This window comes from Bombus pascuorum, chromosome 4 (assembly GCF_905332965.1).
Source record: "Bombus pascuorum chromosome 4, iyBomPasc1.1, whole genome shotgun sequence".
Lineage (NCBI taxonomy): Eukaryota > Metazoa > Arthropoda > Insecta > Hymenoptera > Apidae > Bombus > Bombus pascuorum.
In genome coordinates, this window is record NC_083491.1 from 12,054,987 (window position 1) to 12,077,219 (window position 22,233).

The 22,233-nt window shown below is 31.2% G+C and overlaps 1 long non-coding RNA gene across 1 annotated transcript; it reads right to left on the minus strand.

The window, feature by feature from the left end:
• Positions 1 to 9,903: 9,903 nt before the first annotated feature.
• LOC132906589 (uncharacterized) lies at positions 9,904 to 21,930 on the minus strand. Its single transcript, XR_009658007.1, has 3 exons — positions 21,613 to 21,930; positions 14,356 to 15,162; positions 9,904 to 10,539 (listed from the first exon to the last, which is right to left on the minus strand). It is a non-coding gene; the product is annotated as an uncharacterized LOC132906589 (long non-coding RNA).
• Between the last annotated feature and the right edge of the window lie 303 nt (positions 21,931 to 22,233).

Below are 22,233 nucleotides of genomic sequence, written 5' to 3' on the forward strand. Positions count from 1 at the left end.
GTTTTCTACTGATTTACAGCAGTAAGCATAACGCATTAAGTGTATTGAATAATAAATAGACTTGCTGAATAAATCCGATAATACATTGATGTTACATTATATCTCATATTTCGAGATAATATCGATTCTATAGCTTGTATTGGCGTACAATGTAAATTTCATTTATCTATTTTTGCCCTGTTCAGAGAAGAAAACAGAAAGCCATTGCCATTTTCCTCACATATTGTGCTTTTATTGTAACCTTTTAATACACCTTTTAAGAAGCTTTGTTTCATGAAAAGCAAAAAAGCTGTGTTTCATGAAATATAAAAATACCTATGATTTGCAGGAAGGAGGTCAAATAAAATACATGTTTTAATTTAAAAAATTAGGAAATTTTTACACAAGTACTTTGACAAAAAATAAAGAGTGGGTGATTATTCTCAAAGTTAGTTCCATATATTCGTTTTCTCCTCGATGAAAAAGTTGGCACGAACTTCTCGAATAACCTGACACAATTCCACTTTTTGTAGGAAATGAAAAAGAAGAAAAATTAGATTTAATAGTACTCCGATGTTCTTTATTTGTCACATAATTTATTTATTTCCAGAGCTCTTTTGCGCAATTTAGCTAATATTATTAATGAAATTTTACGAGTCGTAAGGTCCCAAGTCACAACTTAGAAGTTAACGATATTAATACATGAATATGTATCTTGGTTACGCAGCAGTAACAAATCTGGTAATAAAATGAATAAAATTTCACAAGTAAATTTCATACATTATTGTAAGTTATTTATTTGTTCTGTTTAATATAAATTTATAAAATTGTAAAGGAAGCCTATAATATAGAAATTTTATAAATAAATTTCACAAGCTGTAGTATCCTATTGAAAAATATTAGAATCATAAAAGAAAAGTACATTACCTATGAATTGTTAAATTTTAATCAATTTTCTAATAGTTGGTAAATCATCATGGAAGAGGGAAGCCAGAAAATGTAGTCATTAGAAAAATGACAAGGCGAAAGGTTAAAGACATCGAAACGCGTTATGACCTGTACAGATGGCAAAAGTCTTTACCGTCGGTTCGCATGAGCGGAATCTTTGATGCTCAGTTGACACGTAATTTCCTCGCCTTCTTCCTTCATTCTCGCCGCGCGAACCCGGGAAACGGAGTAAGTTTCGACGAAGAGATCCGATGCCGGGCATCTCGACGTTCAAACTTATTCCTTTCACCGTGAAATCGAATGATTCCTCTTGGATTTCATCTCAACGGTGACGACTCGAAGAGGAAACGACTGTCGTGACTCGAGCGATTCAACAGTCTAAGTGTCTACCAATAACAGCTGTATTACAAATTCTAAATTGTCACTGTAAATCAAACTTGATGATCTTAGATAACTTAAAAGTATTTTCGTGCAAATACGAGCCAAATTTTGATTTGTTTAGGGCTCTCAAATTAAACCACAGAGGGTTGAGTATTTATTGGATTATATACTTGCCATTTATTGATTATATAGTATATGATTGCTTATTTGTTGGATTATATTGTATATATACAATGTATATTAACTATACAATTTATTTCATGATATAGATATGTTATAGCAATAGAGAAGCAAAAGTAAATTGATAGTCATTTGCACGAAAGACAAGTTTATATAGGTAAATTTTATAGTATAATCGTCGAATTTCTGCAGATACTTTTTATTATATTAACTTCTTACTATAATCCTTTATTCCGTGTAAGATGCAATGATCGTTACTCATAGTAAAATCGCGTCTCAGTTATAATCAATGTGAAACACTGTATCAAATGGAACACGTCCGTAACACGAAACACGATATGGGAGAGTCTGCTAATCGATGTCGGATTAATAGATTCGTGTTTCTCAAATGGACATACATGGCCATGGTATTATCTTCCTCGCAAAGGAGACCAGTATCCGTGGGGATAATCAATCGATGGTACCTAGATCTTGATCAAAACTGATGTTTGTAATGGGAGAAGACCAAAGTAGGAAATCTGTAAATTGCAAATGGGTTCTATGAAGCTGCTATAACTATAAATAATCCCTAGAACCGATGATTAGTTTCGAAGGAGGAAGTGCTCTAATAGTAAGCGCACCGCAACGTGCGCCTTATGATCTATAATTACAAAGGAAGAGTAGATCTGAAATTTCTTAATAAAACTCTGCAGATATTTAAAATTTTGATCTCTTCTCAGTCATAGCGAATAATTAATGGATATATTCTTACAGCATTTTACATTACCTATGGTGATTTATTGAATTAAGTATATTGCAACAAAGAAAAGGATATAGTATTTTATATCACAAATTAGTTTACTTTCGGTATTTTTCTATTCAAAATATTCTTCATCTCTATCGATTCATATTTTCCATATTTCTATACATTTGTAAGAATGTTAATAATACCTTTAGTATTAGTAAAATACGATCATCAAAATTTGTTTAAATGTACTATTAAATGAGAACGATCTGATTAATCAGGCTATATAAAAATTATTCGTAATCAATCAATGAGATAATAATTATTTACCTGATTGCACGATAACGTGATCATGTAAACGTTGTATGAGACACTGAGACACGTTCTGTTCTAATGAAATGATTACTATACAGAAGTGTTTATGTACGTTTACATCCAGTTGTGTCTACGGCAACTGTTGTGTAAACATGTAAATAGCATACATCCAGGTGCATTCATATGAAGCTTATGTTAGCTCAGAAATCCTATAAGGGATGTATCGATATCTGTCACGCAGGGAGCAAATTGATTATGTTATACAAACATAACAGTTGATGAAAGCATGCTTTACAGTACCTACAATATTTTCCAAATACCGAGGAATAAAATAAAATGATGCTGTTTTCAACTATAATAATTATCTTGGATATTTTTATGCAAAGATTGCGTTCGTTTAATTACAAAACAAAAATTTTTGGATAATTATGTACATGATAAATATAAGTCGATTTAAACTTGACTTCAATATCAACGAATCACGTATTTAATTATAATATCTTGCTGATAATTTTCATAATGAACAATTGAAAAGCACGAATAATTTGATAACTCCGCAAGAAGATCGTAGTTTATTGATATTTAGTCACTAGTTTGCAATTAATTTACATATGTTAATAATATTCATTTACTGTTACGATAAATCAGAATGTAATTACGAGCGATAATTAACTTAATGGAACCTCGATTTAATTATAAAACAAAAAATTTGAAAACAAAAAAACAAAATAGAAAATTGAAAAAACAATAAAACAAAAAAATTTTAATTGATTATATATAGCTGACTAAAAATTTAATCTCGGATGAGCTATTTTTCTATTTCTTATCTTTTTTGGGAATCTAGAAATGGATAACTATTTTCGTTGGTTATTATGCATTTCATATCACTTCATTAATTTGGTATAAATACTATTGACAAATATACTTATAGAACACAAATGTCAGACACTTTCCGGTTCCCTTCTTTCTCTGAAAGATTTAAGTTATTCTAGAATCATTTTTCTACCCCTCTTTTAGCTTCAATTTTCCTCCCGTCGTCGTTAGTGTTTCAAATTCGCCTGATTAGAGGAAGAAAATGGTCGTTTTAAGTTAATTGGATCATCCAGGCAAAGTGAGGTTCTGCAGTGACGCAATTTCACACTCGAGCCTCAACGATAATTAAACGGCCTATGCATGTAGTTGGGCTATGTCGATCTCTTCTTTCTTCACTGATCTGCTAAACTACCATGACTAATATTATGGCATTACTAATAAGACCATTCTTTCGGTTCCTCGTGAATTCGCATCTCTTTCATCCAGAAAATGCGACAATCAGTTTTTATAAAACAAACCCCATTTTGTTTCCGTATTGGGTTTTTGAAGAGGTACCGAACAGGCAATGAAATATTGAGTTACGTTAAAAGCCGTTCATAGAGTGAAAACGATGGAATATTTATTGGATTTGTGCGAGAATAAAGTAATAGTCCCTTGCTTTGTGCAATCATTTATTCTTTTATAGGTGCTCTTTTGTGAGAGATTTGAATAATGTAATTGTATACTATTTTAGTATATGCGCTGGTATTCTTTCCAAGGCGGATGTTTCTTTTAACAACGACGTTAATCATGATTGAAATCAATGGCGTCAGTAAAATTGTAATAACCCAGCAACGTTTCCAAATACTAATTTATAAAGTTTAAAATAAGGCTATACAAATTTTTTTACTATTTTTTTCTGTCAATACAATTTTTATTTTCAATAGTGGTATTTATTTTAGCATAGTAATTATTGATTCGTTTCTCTTTTTAAATCTTCTTTGTCGAAACGCACAAATTCAAGAACACAATAGCAGTAATAGTAGAAGGATTGCCCGCGTCAATAGCAGCCAATCTGTTAATAGATTAATAGTCAGAGCTGCGTTGCACGGGATATCGTGAATTAATAAAAGTTGATTAAAATAAATCACAGTGAGTATTTAATATTTATGTTCATGGTATATTCGCGGTGCATGTGTACCAATTATGCATATACACAGTTATGCGCGAATATTAAGATATTTGCTGGCAGGTAATAGAAATTGAAGCCTTTTAATATTATATATGCTTTATAATTTCAAACGTTAAACAACAAAATGAAAGAGTATTATTTCACTCACATCATGCATGCTTTATAATGTAAAATAATTATTCTACGTTATCGTACTTACAGAAAAAGGCCATGCTATAATGGATGTAATGTTTTTACAAATACAAAGAATTATAAAGTTTTCGAATAAATATAATCACTGTTATTTATACGTACCGTGTATGTACGTAGATAGAAAATTACATCGAAAGGGAAGCTTAATTAATTCCGTTTATTACATTTACTTTCCTACCAAATTAACTTCCTTATCATAAAAGTTGGTTTCTCGGTGGTTCGTATTTATGGAATTATTTCAAAGCACGATTTGGGAATTAATGTCTTCAATGCTCTGTTAATTAACACTCTAGCTCAATTAACGAAAAAGTGTATTCGAGAATCGTTTCTTCCGCTCTTTATAATGACACGCTATTACACGAATCGAAGAACGTCTCTGGAAAACTTTTCTCGGCTCCTCGGTAAGCTGCAACCGCAATCCCAGTATCCTTTTTCCTCTTAATTAAATTTATTGGACTTCGAACTTTTCAATCGATTATTACATCAAACGTAATTACCTCACCTCCATTCAGAGTATTATCGACTATATTATATCTGAAAGAAACTGGGAATTCGGATTCTGCAATAGCTATTTTATTTGCTCGTTCAACGTTTCCTATTTCAACTATATCGTTAGAAACATTTTTTTTTATTTGTTTATGAAGAAACCAAAATTCGTAATCCTGATATTAACGAGATGATAGACTACGCTAGAAATTACGCTAATAATCAGAAAATGTATCTGATACAACACTGAAGTAGGTTCCAAATTTGTTAAAAAACGTAAGTTCTATATAATTTTTTAATACAATATCAAATCTATCTTCTTATGTTCATACTTATCTATGTACGTCACAATTTTTCCATCGAACTTCGTTTAGAGTCGTACAATATCTTTTGAATGAAAGTTTACTAGAATCACGCAAAGTTCCTGAAATTGAAATTTGCTGGAATCCTAACAAAATATTCTTTACGTAAATACTGTCCCGAAGAATTAAATTTTATTAACAATAAGTACAGATGCATATTTAGTGCACATTTAATTGGATATTACAATGAATCTGATATCTCCTGTTCTTTATAGTTTCGATTGAAACTAACAACGAGATTACGTGTCTCGTATCGCATTCGCGAATAGAATCTATCCAGAGCTTCGTCGTTGATAGACGAAGTTTATATTAGAAAAGTTTTTATGTTTTCTACTGGTTGTATAGGCCCATCCTTTTACCTCTGTACCTGTCCTCTCCCGTAACACGATTGAGTCTCGTGACCTATTCGTGTTATAAAAATATTCCATTTCCGTCTAAGATGAAGCACAGCTTGTATTATTCCTTTTATGACTAATGGTGTGATTTTAATAACACATAAGTAGTATCTACAAATTCATTTTGTGTTCTATTTTAACCAATTGATTGCGTTCGATGTGTATACGCATCAATCTAAAACTTTATTTCGAGGCAGTTGACGTAAAATAGAAAATTACCATCTACTATAAAAACTCAAACTTTTAGTGGAACTATTATCCCAGTAAAACTATGACGTACCTAAAAAAAAAAAAGAAAAAAATTTGAAAAAAAAGAAAAGGTTTGATTATTTGATTATTTTTTTTGGTATATTGGTTATACTCTATATAATGTATTGCTTTTTACAAATTGAGTTGATTATTTTCCTCAATGCATCGGCTATTCTCTGATTTGTTTTGTGCACTTTACTCTCTATGTCGGCTATTCCTCGAATTGTTTTGTGTACTTTGTTATTTTTTGGCAATTTTAAAGTTTTTAATAACAATATCTTCTTTCAACAATGAATTGTTAATTTTTTACTGATTAAAAATGTAATACTTTCTTGTTTCGCTTTACTTTCTTGGTAAAATTTTTAATATACCCTGTGGCCGACGTATATACTCGTCATTGCTTGATTTTACCTGCATACCCCGTAACGAATTTTCAAGATTAAACTCCGCAATTAACAAGTTAATATCTTAATATTACGATCGAATAAAACAATAAATAATCTTATAACATGGAGTAGATAATACGGAAAATTATTATACAAATTAGTATCAAATGGAAAATATAACAATGTTTGAAGTATGTGATGTTCTCAAATTTCCGCTAAATGTAATAATGGATATATGTAAATTTTGTAGAAGCAAACGATTAAAATTTCAACTTTATTTCACAAATTCATTTTATTATATTGATAAAGCAATTCAATATCGAATCGCACAAAGGTGTAACGCAAATATATTAAATGCAATTAGCATTTTCGATGTTTACCTCATAAATATGTATTCACATTATTATATTGGAACAATGAATCGTTAAAATCTTGCGCAAGAACGTGACATAAATAATTTAATTAATTAATTATAATTGTTAATGAAGAGCAAAGCTAATTACACAAACATGCTGTTAGCACGTTTCAAATAGAAATTTTTATAGCATATTCGAACGAAATGTTGGAGGTATTATAATACCCATTTATGATTATAGCAACTTAATTATTTGATAATCTTTAAAATATATAAAATATTAGTAAAATATACAATATTAACATAGAAAAATTTTTGATAAAAGAATATAAAACATTTTTTATTTTAAAGCTTGATTATCGTTAAGCTAAACTTATTTTTCAACTAAAAAAATATAAGAATTTATTTCTTCTAAAACTTTATGCAAGAAATACTGTAACATTTTGGAAAACTATAACAAAGCTCTTAATCCCCAAAAATTCTAAAACTAACGTTCATTTATCAAAAAATTGTGTTAAATTTAAAAAAAAGTTGCTTCAATCCTAAGTCCCTCTATGCAAAGAAATCTTCTTTATTTTCCATCCTTAATGAGTATTTTCCCTGATTGCTTTTTTATATATGTACGTAACATGTATTGTTGTATCTACAATTTACTCAAGTGTTCAAGTTCAAAGCGTAGCAGCAAGTCGAAGTTTCGGTCATTACTTAAGTACAGGACATACCGGTAATTTACGATTGTCTGGCCGTGTGCGGTCGATCGTCCGTGAATTACATTTTGTATATGCGTACATCGTGCGGTCGCACACATGTGCAATTGTTGCTAAAGCATCCGTGACGTACAACGGTCAGGTCAAAGTTTCTCCCAAACTCTCGTTAGGCAAGAAGAGAGAGAGACCGAGGGATTAACAAGACAGTGGACAAACAGACAGTATAGTTATGTAAAACATGACCAAACATTAAGATATAGAGCAAGGAGAGAAACAAGGGAAGAAAAGAAGAGTGAGAATTTACACCCTTGGACAAAAAGATAGCACATGTGTGCTATCATTAATTTCTCATAGATAGAGTCCGAATTTCCCAAGTTTGACGAATGGCATATAAACAGTACCTTGTAGTAATAAGGTATATGAGCTTGAAACTGTATCTTCGCTATTCCTCTTGTATTTATCAACAATGATTGTGAAATCCGGTCGGCGAAATGATAGCACACTTTCAAAAGTTGTAGTGTTTATTATCTACTAAATTGTACAAAAATAAAAAACCTTTTAAAATTTAATAATGTGTGGATCCTCCCTTATTCTCCACCACCTCCAGCATTCGTTTCGGCAAAGAACGATATAGTTTTCTAATATAATCCAGCGATATATTTCTCCATTCCTCTTCAAGGCACTTTTTTAACTGATTAATACTTTCAAATTGCCTATTTTCTCTATAAACGGCATTGCTTAATTTACTCCAACAGTTTTCGATTATGTTTAAATCGGGGGAGCATGCAGGCCAGTCCAAAACTGCAATATTTTCTGTTGAAAAATATTCTTTCACAACCTTAGCGGTGTGAACTGCAGCATTATCTTGCTGAAAAATAAAATCTTGTCTCGCAATATGTGTTGCGTACTTTGCAATTTGATTTTGTATCAAATTACGATAGGTTATAGCATTCATCTTGCTGCGAATTGATATTAAATCAGTCTTTCCGTTATACCCAATACCTGCCCAAAGCATAATGCTACCTCCACCCATTTGACGCCGTATTTGTGACAATTTTTTTTTTCTTACATCATGATAGTAAAAATTGAATCCATCTGGGCCATCTAAATTAAATCTTTTTTTATCTGTAAATATAACTTTCCTCCACTTCTTGTTCCACCGTATATGTTCTTTTGCAAAATATAATCGATGCTCCTTGTGAATCTGCTTTAGAGCTGGTCTTCGTTTTAATTTCATCCGCTTTATGTGCGCGGATTGTTGTAGTACACGTCTGACATTCCGAGGATTAGTTTTTACGCCAACTTTTTCTGCAATTTCACGTGACGTGAGAAGCGAATTTGACGCGGCACGTAAAATTGCACGTTTTTCACGAGTACTAATCGCGGAAGGTCTCCCACTGCTTTTTTTTGTTCCATAATTATTTACATCTTTCAGTAAATTATAAATGACTTTCCGACTTCTACTGAGAACTTTTGCAATTTTAGAAATAGTAAAGTTTTCTTTCTTTAATTTCAAAACTGTTTGAATCTCTTCACTATTTAGCTGTTTTCCACGTCCCATTGTTTGAATCGAAATTTGTAAGGTTTCTAATGAAATTCTTCTACTTTTCACTACGTCTACACCACTCAGAATACACAGAAATACTAAGGAATGGAAACAAAATGCTTGGTGTGCTATCATTTCGCCGACCGGATTTCACAATCATTGTTGATAAATACAAGAGGAATAGCGAAGATACAGTTTCAAGCTCATATACCTTATTACTACAAGGTACTGTTTATATGCCATTCGTCAAACTTGGGAAATTCGGACTCTATCTATGAGAAATTAATGATAGCACACATGTGCTATCTTTTTGTCCAAGGGTGTAAAGGAAAATGTAAGGTTGTAAAGAATGAAAAAGAGAAGAATAATAGATATTCGCAAAAATCTTCGTACAGCGTATAAAAAGATTATTCTCATGAAAATAAAATGCTACAAAATTTCACTGCAAAGTTTGAATTATTTTATTATCTTTTATATAGAAATAAATATATTACGAGTTTAATTTTTACTTAATTGCTTTCAATTGTTTGCTTAAATAGAAATGGCTTTTTATAAGCTGTACGAAGACTTTTGTGAATGATTAATATGTAATAAGTAACGATTAATCCAATCTGCTGGAAAAGTTATTCTTGCCTGTACAAAGTTAGACAGAGATACATAAATCTGAATAAATTTCTTATGTTTGATGTTCAAAGGGTGATTGATAACAAATACTTCTAATTTACTAAAAATTTATTTCGTCACATATAAAAGTAATCCTTTACATGGCTTCGATATAACGTTCAGAAACTCATTCGTACATTTGAGCAAAGTTCTAATCGAGTGACAATTAAATTCGATTTCCACAAGAGTAAACCAATTCGTTTCGATGAAATTTTTTCGTCATCGTGGTTAAGAAACTACGCAAGATCATATCTGTACGCCGTATTGTCGAATGGTTGCTCCTAACAAAATTGTCAAATTTATCCTCCATTTCTTTAGAAAAAATAATTTTTACCAGAGGTTTGTCCAGACAATTTTAAACCATTCTTATATCTAATTTTTCTTTTACACAACTTTCACATATCATCGGGTAAAATTGATTCAAATAGTTACGTAAAATTATGGAAGATCTAAGGTCGCGCTGCGACTTTGCAACTTATTCTGGTATCTTTACACGGACACTACGAATTTTCTTTAATTTCACCACTCTCCTTGTTAAAAGATTTATTCCTTTTTTTCTGTAATTTCATTTATAAGTATGAAAGGTTACAGTCGACCACGAATATCGCGCTTAAATTAATTATGTAAATGAAATCTTAAAATACTTTCTAGCTCAAGTCCACGAGCCAAAGGACAGACATATTTAATCTGAAACAGACATTAAAAAGTAGTTAGAATATTGCGTATTCATAAAAAATGTGTCTAAATTGGAACAGTGTAAAAATAATTAAATCAGATGAGACCTAGGTGTTTCGTTTAAACGAGACATTCTGTATATTATATTGCACGAAATGATATAATTCTCAAACTTATTTGCATAATCATTAGAGAAGGATTGAATATAAATATTTTATTGTATTTATCTTTTTAAATTGTATTTCTATTTACATTTTGGAATTGGATAATATATATGTATATATAACGAGTACATATGCATTACTAAAAACAATTTCATTCACAACTCAAACATTACGATGAATACTAGCCTTAAGCAATTAAACTTCGGATCTCATCATAAAGTGAAAATGATTATTTTAGTACGTATATGCACAAGTGTACATAAATGTAACTACAGTCGTCTCATCGAAACGATCGCGATAGTTCGTTTGAAATTCAAACAAAACTGTGGCGAACTACCAATCTCCTTCGCAGAGACCAAACCTTATCCTCTTGCAAATACGCTGTTCGAACGTGTACGAGAATCTCTTGACCAGATTAGAAAACACTTTTTTCAACCAATATGTAGTTGGACGAGACGTGACAGCTTTTCTTTATGTCCTATATGATGTCTCATCACTCTTTTTCCTATCAATGACCAGTGATTGTTATTTTTCAAAAATATCGCTGAAATTTACATGCAGATATTCCAACTATTTGAGATTTCAGTTATTTTAAGAGAAACTTTTTCAAATAATTTTCTGTTTTACTACGTTACTATTTTTTTGTATTAAATCAGTCGTGAAAGTTTATTATCTGACGCACCGTGAACAAAAAATAATGGTCCACGGGTAACATTTGTATTGCACTTTTATCAAATACAGAGGCAGTTACAGAGATATTCGTCAAGGGAGGGAAAGCTGTTCTCTGTTCTCTATACAGAGCATGTGCTGGAGTGATGTAATTTCTAGTCTAACATGGTGTAGCTAGTTCGTAAAATACACGAGTTTCGACATTGTACGCTCGCGTTCGTCTCGTAAATCTGTTAGCCCCAAGAAGTACGTAATTAGTTCTCACTGTATTAGAGCAATAAATTTAATGAAATGTACCGCATTGATAGAAAGTTTCCACTGAACTGAAAGATTTCTCCTTTCCAGTGGATTAACTCTTTCAGTAACATTAATGCAATTTTTCTACCACTTCTATTTCACAATTTCTTATACGGTGCCATAAAAACTGTGTAAATGTCGTAAATAGAATTATTCCTGACGGAAGACAGTAAATCTACTTCTTTTAATTGATAAAAATATAAAACGTAGAATAGAAAAAGAACTAAAATGAAAATCTTTAATTATTTTTTTTATTAGTAATGTCAAAGACGTGTTTAATGTTAGTACTTGAAAATTTGAAAGAATTTGAAAGAATAGCCCGTTATGTTTTTTATTGTAACAAGTATGATTCAGTTAAGATATATAATTTAGTTAAGTTACTCAAGATTTATAAATTATGAGTTAATAGACAATTTAGAGATCATATTAAATTAAAATATTTTCTAGTAAGTCATTTTTCAGTCAGAATCTTTCTTAAACATAGAATTAAATTCCAATATTAATTAAATCCGTAATTTGGTAATTGTGTTGTGAGAAAATGTATCTATATGGTGGATCAGATTTTTGAAAAATTTGTATTTCATGCATGCAGAATATTTTAGTATAATATCAAATACTTCTATATATGGAATAACTGAAAATTATTCTTTATCCTAATAAGATATAATGAAAAAACACAAATGTTGTAATTTTTACAAGTTCGTATAGAATAATGTAATATTTCTTAAAGTTCAATTTAACAACAAAAGATTTTACTAGATCGTAAAATTAATTCGTACGAATGCTTTTAGTCAGTACAGTATATGTAAAATGTGATGTAAAAACACCGAAAACTTGCTCCGTTGTTTAGTAGTACCTTTGAATCATCATCATCGCGAGAGTAGCTTCCTTCCACTATGTTTTTGCTTTCGTTCCTTCCAACTCGACCGGAAACCAGGTAATCGCTTTGATCAAGCTACCGCTTTTCGCTATGTAAATTTTTTTAAATCCGCTCATGTATGTTCCGTTTGATTCGACTGACTGAAACGCGAATGAGCGAAATTTCCCTTTCTCGGTTCTGTTACTATTGAAATATACTATCCTAGCTTTCAGCCATAGAAAACTTCGCAAAAGACGCTTTCTCTTGGAAACCTTTGCTTTTATCACGTTGCTCTTCTATCTGTCTTTTATTTCGATTCATAACATTAATAATCGCATGTGAAATGAAAGACAACGCACTAAATTTGTTCCTTGTTATTTTTTTATACGTTACACAGCAAAATTTTTTAATTATATAGAACATTTTTATCGAATCCATTTGACTATGTGTCTAAACAAATAAAATTAGTAATAGCATAACGCGAGTAACAATATTTTAAGAAAAGAATTTATTTCATTCTAATACGGTAAAATAATTATTCTTATAAAATTGTAAGACCCAGCGGAATGGAACTCCTATAATAAGTATTTTTACCACTGTTTGGAATTACCAGAGAGAAACTAGAAATAAAAAATAGAAATTTATTTATTTGGCTTTATTCGGTAGTTTAGAAAATATAAATTTGTGTTCTATGTTGTCTATGTTCTCAATAATAACTACCATATAATTTATACAGAATAATACAAACGGAGGTTTATATTCGAATGAATATAAATAAACCGTAAAATATCAAGAACACTCGGTGAACTGATTTTATTAAAAGCAATTTTAAATATTGAAATTTCAACATCATCGCATGTAAACCATTTTGTTTTGTCTTTTTTTTTTTTTTTAGATATTTTGAATAACAATGTCGAACGTGGGGGTACATAGGTGATTAAAATTTAAAAAATTTCAAGTTAATATTTCAACGGTGTTTTTCTTCTCCTTCTATTTTTAATTATCGATGTTTTCCTTTGTTGAATTGTGTGAAATAATTTCCGTTACCGCCAATGTACTTCTAAGTTACGTGGCACTTTGCCTGACGTACATCAAAATGTCTACCCCTGTTTAATCAATATATCAGCAACTAATTACAATAACTTCCTGGTCTCAGTGATTATTATTGTGTTATGTAAATTTAATCAACCGTAAAATAATTGAGGCGCTTCGTTGCGCAGCTTGTTACGGGGCTGGCCGACGCAAGATACCAATCGACCATAAATAAATTTCGCAATTCTAAATTAGTAATTCACGCGAATAACGACAGTCATAATCGGTATATCAATTTGAGTACAGTTCGTGCATTGATTTTATTCGATGAAACTTTATGCTCGTATGCTGTAATAAAATATTACTTTCATGGAATAATTTACGGAAACATCAAATGTATTATTTGTTCGTTAAAAATATTTATTCCTTATAAAATAAGCATTTGCGTTAAAAAATTTCGTAACGATAGATTTGTTTCCTCTTGGAGAACAAAACTTTTCAACGCATAATAATATACAACGAACCTTCCATTATATTCTTCACTAACCACATAGCAATAAATTATACAAGAATAAGTGAAAAGCTGAAATTTATCGGAAATTTGTTGTAATATATTAGAGTATATGGAAGTAATACATTATTATAAAGCGGTGGTTCAACAATTTTCAAAATCCTGATTTAATTTTCAATCGAATATTATTTACGTGTATTTCATTCATTGATTATAAATGCAAAGTTAATGAAATTGCACTAACTTTTTCTCACGTATAAATCAATTACGTAAACAATTATATGATGAACAATTACCTGATGAATTTTGGGACGATTATCGATACAACGTGCCTCACGTTCTGCTCCTAGTAATACAAGGCGCACAGAAGAAGATTAATATCGTACCACCGCCAAGGATTAAAGCGATCATGGCCAAGATCGTCCATACGGTAGAGGCTGCAGTCACACGGGCAGATAATAGTCTTTTGGCCGCTGGCAAGCCGACAACCTCGTCGGTACTCAAACCTAATCTCTTGGTCTTGCTGAGCAAGAACTTGAGACGCCGCGATGCCTTCTCACAGGACATCCTGGACGTCCTATTCTACTGTACTTTCCAAACTTTCTCAAATTATGTTCCCTCGATATTTATCATTATATTCAAGTCACACGATATTTTTTGCCATTCTTTATGTTCTCGTGTTATTTTCTACTTTTTCTCTTTCCATGAAAAATAAATTTTTCTTTGTTGATATGAATTGTATTTTTTAAAATATTCCACAATGAATGTTTCCAGAGAGAGAATTATTACATGAGGATTTCAGTGGCTCGTTTCTTCAGAGATGATATAGCGATGATGTCCTCTTGCATCGTGTAGCTTTATTTCAATTAATCTGTATTCAGTGTGACAATATAGAACGTTGGACTTTCTTAAGATGATTTGAGGATGGTAACTGGCGCAGTTTTATTTATGGACTCTTTCTATCAGAAACGTTCCAGGGCAACATTTATTATATTTTCCACGATTAATCCAAAGTATAGTTTACCACCTGACAATGATATATCAATCCCTGGCTACATGGAAAATGGATGGCATTGTGAACCTCCTTAATCCTTTGTAAAACGCTGCGAACAGAACAAAATGGAATTTTTTAGTAATTTCCATCACGAAGAATTGAATGATTAACGGACAAATACTACTCGGTTAAAGTAAAAAAAAAGGATTGAATATAAATTTGAAATGAATAAATATCTGTCACCTGACAAAATTACGAATTTTATAAAATCAATATTTACGAGCTTGTTTTTTATGGAAATATATAATTGCGTGTGAAAGTGTTTTGATGAACGGATTGGTGTTTTTCTACATTTCTCGCGTCTTTTATTTCTGTCATAAGGGAAACGACAGAACTTTCTTGGTTATCTGATATAATGTATAGTTCCCTCAGGTAGCGTCACACTGATGGAGACATTTTTCCTATTCCTCGAAATAACGCTGGATGCTTTAGAGAGTTCATTTGACCGATCATGGTCTTTCGAACGTTTCCGCTCGCAATTCGAGAATAACGATGTTCCAGATTAGTTTTAGAAATTGCGAGGAATAAGCAGTCACAGAGAATGAGATCTCTAAGGATGAATTTAGAAAAAAATTTGTTACAAAAGTTCTGCTAAAATTTACGAAAAATCTATTGATTCGAGAACGCTACAACTTGGATAATTAATAACAAGGATTATAATAGAAAGTATTTATTTTCGTCGTGCCATACACTATAAATATCGGAAAAATGTACAACTCGTCATCAGAAATATCTGCCAGTTACGATTTTGTGTCTTTCTATCAATTTTTATATACATATTATTTTTAGTATGTTCGATAAATATTTGACATAGATTTATTCGAATCTGAAGCTTGAACAATGAATACTGTTTCACATTTTTATCTCATATTTTTATATTAAGTAATTCTTCATGAATCAAATAACGTTCTGCATAAAAATATCCAAATATTGCATTTCAGTTTAAAATAAATAAAATTGTTTACCTCTCCAATTGTTCTAAGCATCAACGTTTTGACAGTTTATACATTGAAATGCAGTTTTGCACATTGGTTTCGTTTGTTTTTCAACGATTTTTTGAAATATCTTCGGGAGGAAATGCGTTCTGTACCGTTTGATTTTCTAGCTATACCTCCTTGTTATTCACTACGTACTGAAACACGATAAAAAAGAAAGAGTCGCAAGAAAAATAGGAAAAGAAATATTTTATACGTATTTCAGAATAAAACTTCAGGAATCTATAGATTTTATATTACTCGAGATAGGAATTAAGAAAATTGCTTAAATGTAATTCGTGCAGTTGTAGATTGAATTGAAAATTGAAAGGTCGAAAGTTACGTTAAAAGCATTCAATGCAGCTACTTTCTTTATCAGTATGAGATAGTTGAACACGACAATACATTGATTTCGAGCATTTACGTTTAATCCGTGCCAAGTGTTCTCAGTCCGATCTTAATTCTCGTTTCTCAGTCTCTTTACCCGTAGGCTAATTACGTCACTTAATTATAGAGAGTTTTTGCAGCAGTCTGACGCGTCCACACCCTTTGAAAAGTAGTCAGCAGTGTAAGCGAATTTCAAAGGAGAATCAAGAAAGAGAAAATTAGGGAAGATAAAAAGGGAATTATAATCCCATCGATACGTATTTTGTTCGAGAATAAAGGACATCGATGCATTAAGCATAAAATGCGTTAATTCTTTTCCTGAACTTCGAACTTCCTGCTTCGTCATTCTAAAATTATTGAAATTTATTATGAATAAAAAGGAAATGTCTATTGATGTGCCTGATGCTGTATTCTTCTCGTGAAACTTTTAGTTAAAAGACTAATTGTGTTATAATGCATTTTATGTATTCTTTAAGTGTATCGATCTGTAAAAATGCATAAAATTAAATGATTAAAATGTTCAACTTAAACTTATCAAATTCTCTTCCTATAATATATTATATTATATATTTTATTTCTATATAATTATTTATCTTTATGTGTAAATAAAATATGACAGAAATTGAAAATTTCTTTGTATTTATTGTGTAACACAATGGCAAATATTTCCGATATCCTCTTCTTCTAGAAAAGTCAGCCACGTGAAATTTTTTTCACGAAATCGTATGGTTATTTCTTCAAGATATTAAAGTGGTAGATTTGAAAACGAATTTAACAAAATTCTTAGTTGAATAAATAATATAATATTATTATTCAATTAGTATGAAATTATGACAGCTCCAATAAACAATAGTTGAGAAGTAGACTCATTATCGATTAATTACATAAAATATATTGTAATTATTAATTTATCTATTGGTTTGAAACAAATTTCCGATTGACATTTATGACATTATTTTTCATTTGCATATATTGGATTTTTCACTACTTCCTTAATTAAAAACTAGTAACTGCAATTATAGGTAAATTGAAAGTTAATAGAATAATTTATTCCAAAGAAGTCCTACTATTTTCTCGAATTAGCAAATTCTGAAAACGCTTCAATTTATTAATAAATAATTTGTATTTAATCTTAATTTGTGTACTCGTAAATAACTGTGTTTATACTTTTTTAAGTAGCTTCAATAACCCATTTACGGATCAATCTTTCTACGACGACTTATTTAATGCACATACGAACGCACATAAAATTCTCCAATGTGCAAGTTTCACGATGAACGTGTTAATCCAATATCCAGTCCCCGTATTATAAATTATTTCAGCAAAAAAGTATCGTTTTATGTAGATCCGGGATTGTTGCAGACTTGAAAAATCGCAAGAAATTTGAAAATAATAAAGAATGTGAAGATAAAAAGCGGCGGTTCGCGCGACATGACTACACCCTCTACCCATGATCGCTATAATTCAAAGGAAAAAGTCACGAGAACGAGCTCCCAAGTTCTTGCAATTCATCGCGCTTTTTACTCGCGAGGCTTACGTGCGGATTTCTCGAGTTACCTAACTCATTCTTCGGATGATTACGCCCCACGCTTACACGGAACCCCTTTTACGTACACTCCACCTTTTCTGAGTTACGGCACCCTTCGTAATTACACCGGGGAGATTCGTTACTGCCGCTTGGCCACGCTATTGTACAAATTACTCGATAGAATTTATCGCGCATTCTTAATACAAATTCGTTTCATCGAACGTGACAACGATTACTTCTGCGAAACTTCTATCTAATCATGATTAAATGAATTCTTATCAAAGATATACTACACGCGGTGAGACACCCGATTGTATCATTTTAATTCACATCCTCTTCAGTTATTGCCTCCACCGAGAAACGCTGCAGATCAAAATTACATAGTTACAAACAGGATACATTTGATATTAGAAGATGTCGAGTTTACTATCTTAAACGAAATCATGCATTATTTAATTTTATTATATAATTCATATAACAGAATCATTAATATAAAAAATATGTTGCTTTATTGACTTTGATCTTGATTTTAGACGAATGTTTGCTTTATTGCGATCTTATACGTGAATTTGTGTTACAACCGTTCATAGTGGCGATTGTTTCATTGTTTCGCGCAGTATAATTATTCGTTAAGTAGGAATGAATGGTCTAGTACAACCAATTCTGCGATGAATGCAAAGACGCTACTTCTACACAAAACACATCTCTTAAGATTTGTAACAGTGAATATATTAATAAATATTGTAGCGATGAAGAGGTTCTGTGCGTTTTTTCTCAGCATACAATTATGACAAGGTGAATAAATTAATTCGAAATAAGTCAGAACGTAGTTGATATGAAATTTTTCACCAAAATAGTGGTCCATTATTATATTTTATAAAATTACAGTGAAAGTATTCATTCCATCATTTACGTGGATTAAATATTTTTTATCTCTCTCTTCATTTTTATCTATTTCGGAAACATCCTGCTCTTTGCGCCAGTATATTATTTTCCTCTACGCTATTTCTCAATCCCTCTGATCTTTATTCTCTTATTTTATCCCCTACTTTACCTTTTTTTTTCTTTCTTAAATAATATTCGAGATTATGTTCAAAAATAGCATTCGTAAGATCTCGCCTTTGTGTCTTAACTCTAATTCTGTTATGTATTTTCTCATTATATTCTACCGTACCGGTAATCTTACGTAATAAAGACTTGCGTACGAATTCTCCACGGAAATGAAACACACGCTCTTTATGCTAGTGAACCTCTAGGTAGATTTAAGTCACATCCAATGACTGCATTCCTTCCATATGAAATATTTAATATATACCATTATTAACTATACTGGTTTCCAGTGGTATGTAAGCCGATCAAATTTAGATATCTAGAAGTTATTCGAAACTTTGACATTCCGCAAGGTTCGACTCGATTCTAATTAAAAGTAACTTTTCGTAGATTATTCAGCAGATAAAGTATTAAGAACAAAAAAATATTAATATCTCTAAAATTACGTCTGTACTTCTTGCTACGTCAATCAGTCGGGATAGATATCTTTTCCGATCGAAATCTTTGGATACGTCGAACGATACGTTATACAATAGCTTTAACCCTGGTTACAGACGTCTCTTTCTCAGAATTTTTATCATAACCCCGGGCATGTTACCTTCAATCTATTTGCTAATATTATCCGAGGTTGTTTTATAATAAATCGTTATATTATAATAATTAATAAAATAGAATTATGCTATCTAATAATGCACTCTTATTTGTCAAATTATTTTGTTTTCATTTAAAACGTATCTTTTTTTATTTTTTAATTCCTAGACATATCGAGGAATAATGAAATAAAATTTTGCATTTCTCTTACTCAGACACGAATGGTTTGCAGTTAGGAATTAAAAATGAAATAATTTTAAGCATAGAATAATCTTAGAAATGGAACAAGTTTAGTTATAGAGAGTTATAAAGGGGCTAACTTCAATTTAACGTTCCATTTGACGAAGAGATTCCACAGCACGTCAAATGTTTCATCCTACTGTCGAATCGATGGAAGTGAACAACACTTAAAAATATAGAAATATTGTACCTACGTACAGCTCACGATGAAACAGCACGCAGCGTGATTTTTACAAGTGTAAAATGTAAAATCGTGGAACTTTTTTTTAGTATTTGCCTATTGTATAGAGTTGAGTCGTTTAGATATCAGGATTGAAAAAAAAAATACGTTTCAAGATCGAGTATCGCTTTAAAATAAAAACGAAAGCCAAAATAAATAGAAAAATTGGAAAAATTGGTTACGCAACAAAAGAATGACGCACTCAAATATTTTTCGTTTTTAGCCTTTGATAAGTCGTAATAGGTCTCGTACGTATACAGGTTTTCCACGTTATTGGTTCTCAGTATCTCGCGGTAGTGCGGACATTTCGAAAAACTAAAAATATTGAATTTAATTAAGGTGTCTTTTTAGATAACGTTCGAAGTGCAACGAAGTATTAATTAAAGTGGAGAAAGGAAAAAGCATGAAACATCAGGAAAAATTATTAAATTAAATAAGCTTTATATTTGAGCTTCTGCTACAAAAAGATTTCTATAAAACAGTTTTAATATCACAAGTACCAACTCTGCAAGCAGTTACTAAGTTACATCGCGAAAGTTCTGCCTTAACATTCATCAAAATTTCAGGTCTTTATTCGAACTGATCCCACTAGACTGAGTGAAGTACATAAATCATGGCAGCGTGAAGTTATGCCGCAGCTGCTTTAGTAACTCCATGTCTGATTTAAATAGCTATCTGATTTCTCTTCACTGAGAAAACATTTTATCGTATATTTTATCGTGTTAAGTGTAAAGCAAGGAATATATATATATATATATCTAATCGTTTAAATTAATTAATTTTAACTAAAAGATATAGAAAAATGAAAGGAAGTTAATGGGATGAAATGAAGTTAAGAATCGTTAATAACAGGATAAAATTATGAGCTTTTGCTCAGTTCATATCATCGTTTTTTACCTACTGAATATTTTATTCAGACAACGTTGCTCATACGTGACTGGGTATCACGAAGTTAATGGAAGATTGGACTAAATTGTAAGATACAATAGCCTTTCTTTTAAAGAATTTAATACCTTACGTAAAGATGTTTTATCTAATTATCAATATATTTTATCTACTAACTCAAATTTGCTCAAATTATCATTCGATTTAATGAGATTTTATTTTACTTGTAATAATTTTCATAGTTTTAATCTTATTTTAAATCGACGTATCGTCGGTTTTCTAGGGAAATGACGTATCTAAAAAATTGTCTGCTCTGTCCAGTAAAATTACTCTGCTTAACAAAAGACATGTCACAATGTGAAAACTATTTGATCCTTTTCTTAATAGCGTAACAATACACATAAATGATATTTTACTAAAAATTCTAAAAACCTATTTGTGTATTAACTAAATCGTAAAAGAATTAATTTTCTGGTTATTAAACGCTTAAATAATTACCAATTATCCATTTCGAAACAATTTCCTGAATTTATTTTTCTTGCTTCAGTCGCTCTTCCAGCAAACTCGCAATATGTACCAGCATAATCAACTATGTACAACGCTGTACAGTAAAGAAAAACTTACTCATGATGAACCTTTGCGATCATCTCCGTACGTATAGCAATCAGTTCTGTATACGAAATAATTCACACCACACAGTCACGAGAACGAACGTGATGATATTCCAATAAAAAAATGACACAACACTCATATACTTCGAGTTTCTTTCTATCTTTCAATTTGCAATCGTTGTCATCATTATATTAAACATTCGCGTAAGAACGAAGAAATAAATACTAAAAGCAAGAACATGGAATTTACGTGTTCGTATTTCGAGCAACCACGTGTCAATCTTGACGCAGAGAGACACCGTATACCGCATTCTCGATGGACGACGCGATGCTTACTGCCGCGGCAGCGACTAGTAGCGACTCTTTATGGGTTACGGCCTCCCCTCGACCTCGCTCAACCACCCTCTCCACCGACGCTTCTACCTTCGTTTCCACCCCTCTTGTTACTAGAGTGCGGTATATAGATTTAGGCTCGAACTCGAAATTCGATACGAAAGCTTAGTGGAAGCGTGAGAGAATTCTAAAAAATTATCTGTTAAAAACGTTTTATTGATAGATGGATTATTGCGTGGCTGAATCGCTGAAATACTTCATTCGATCGTGACAGTTTTGGAATAGATGTCATATTCTTCTT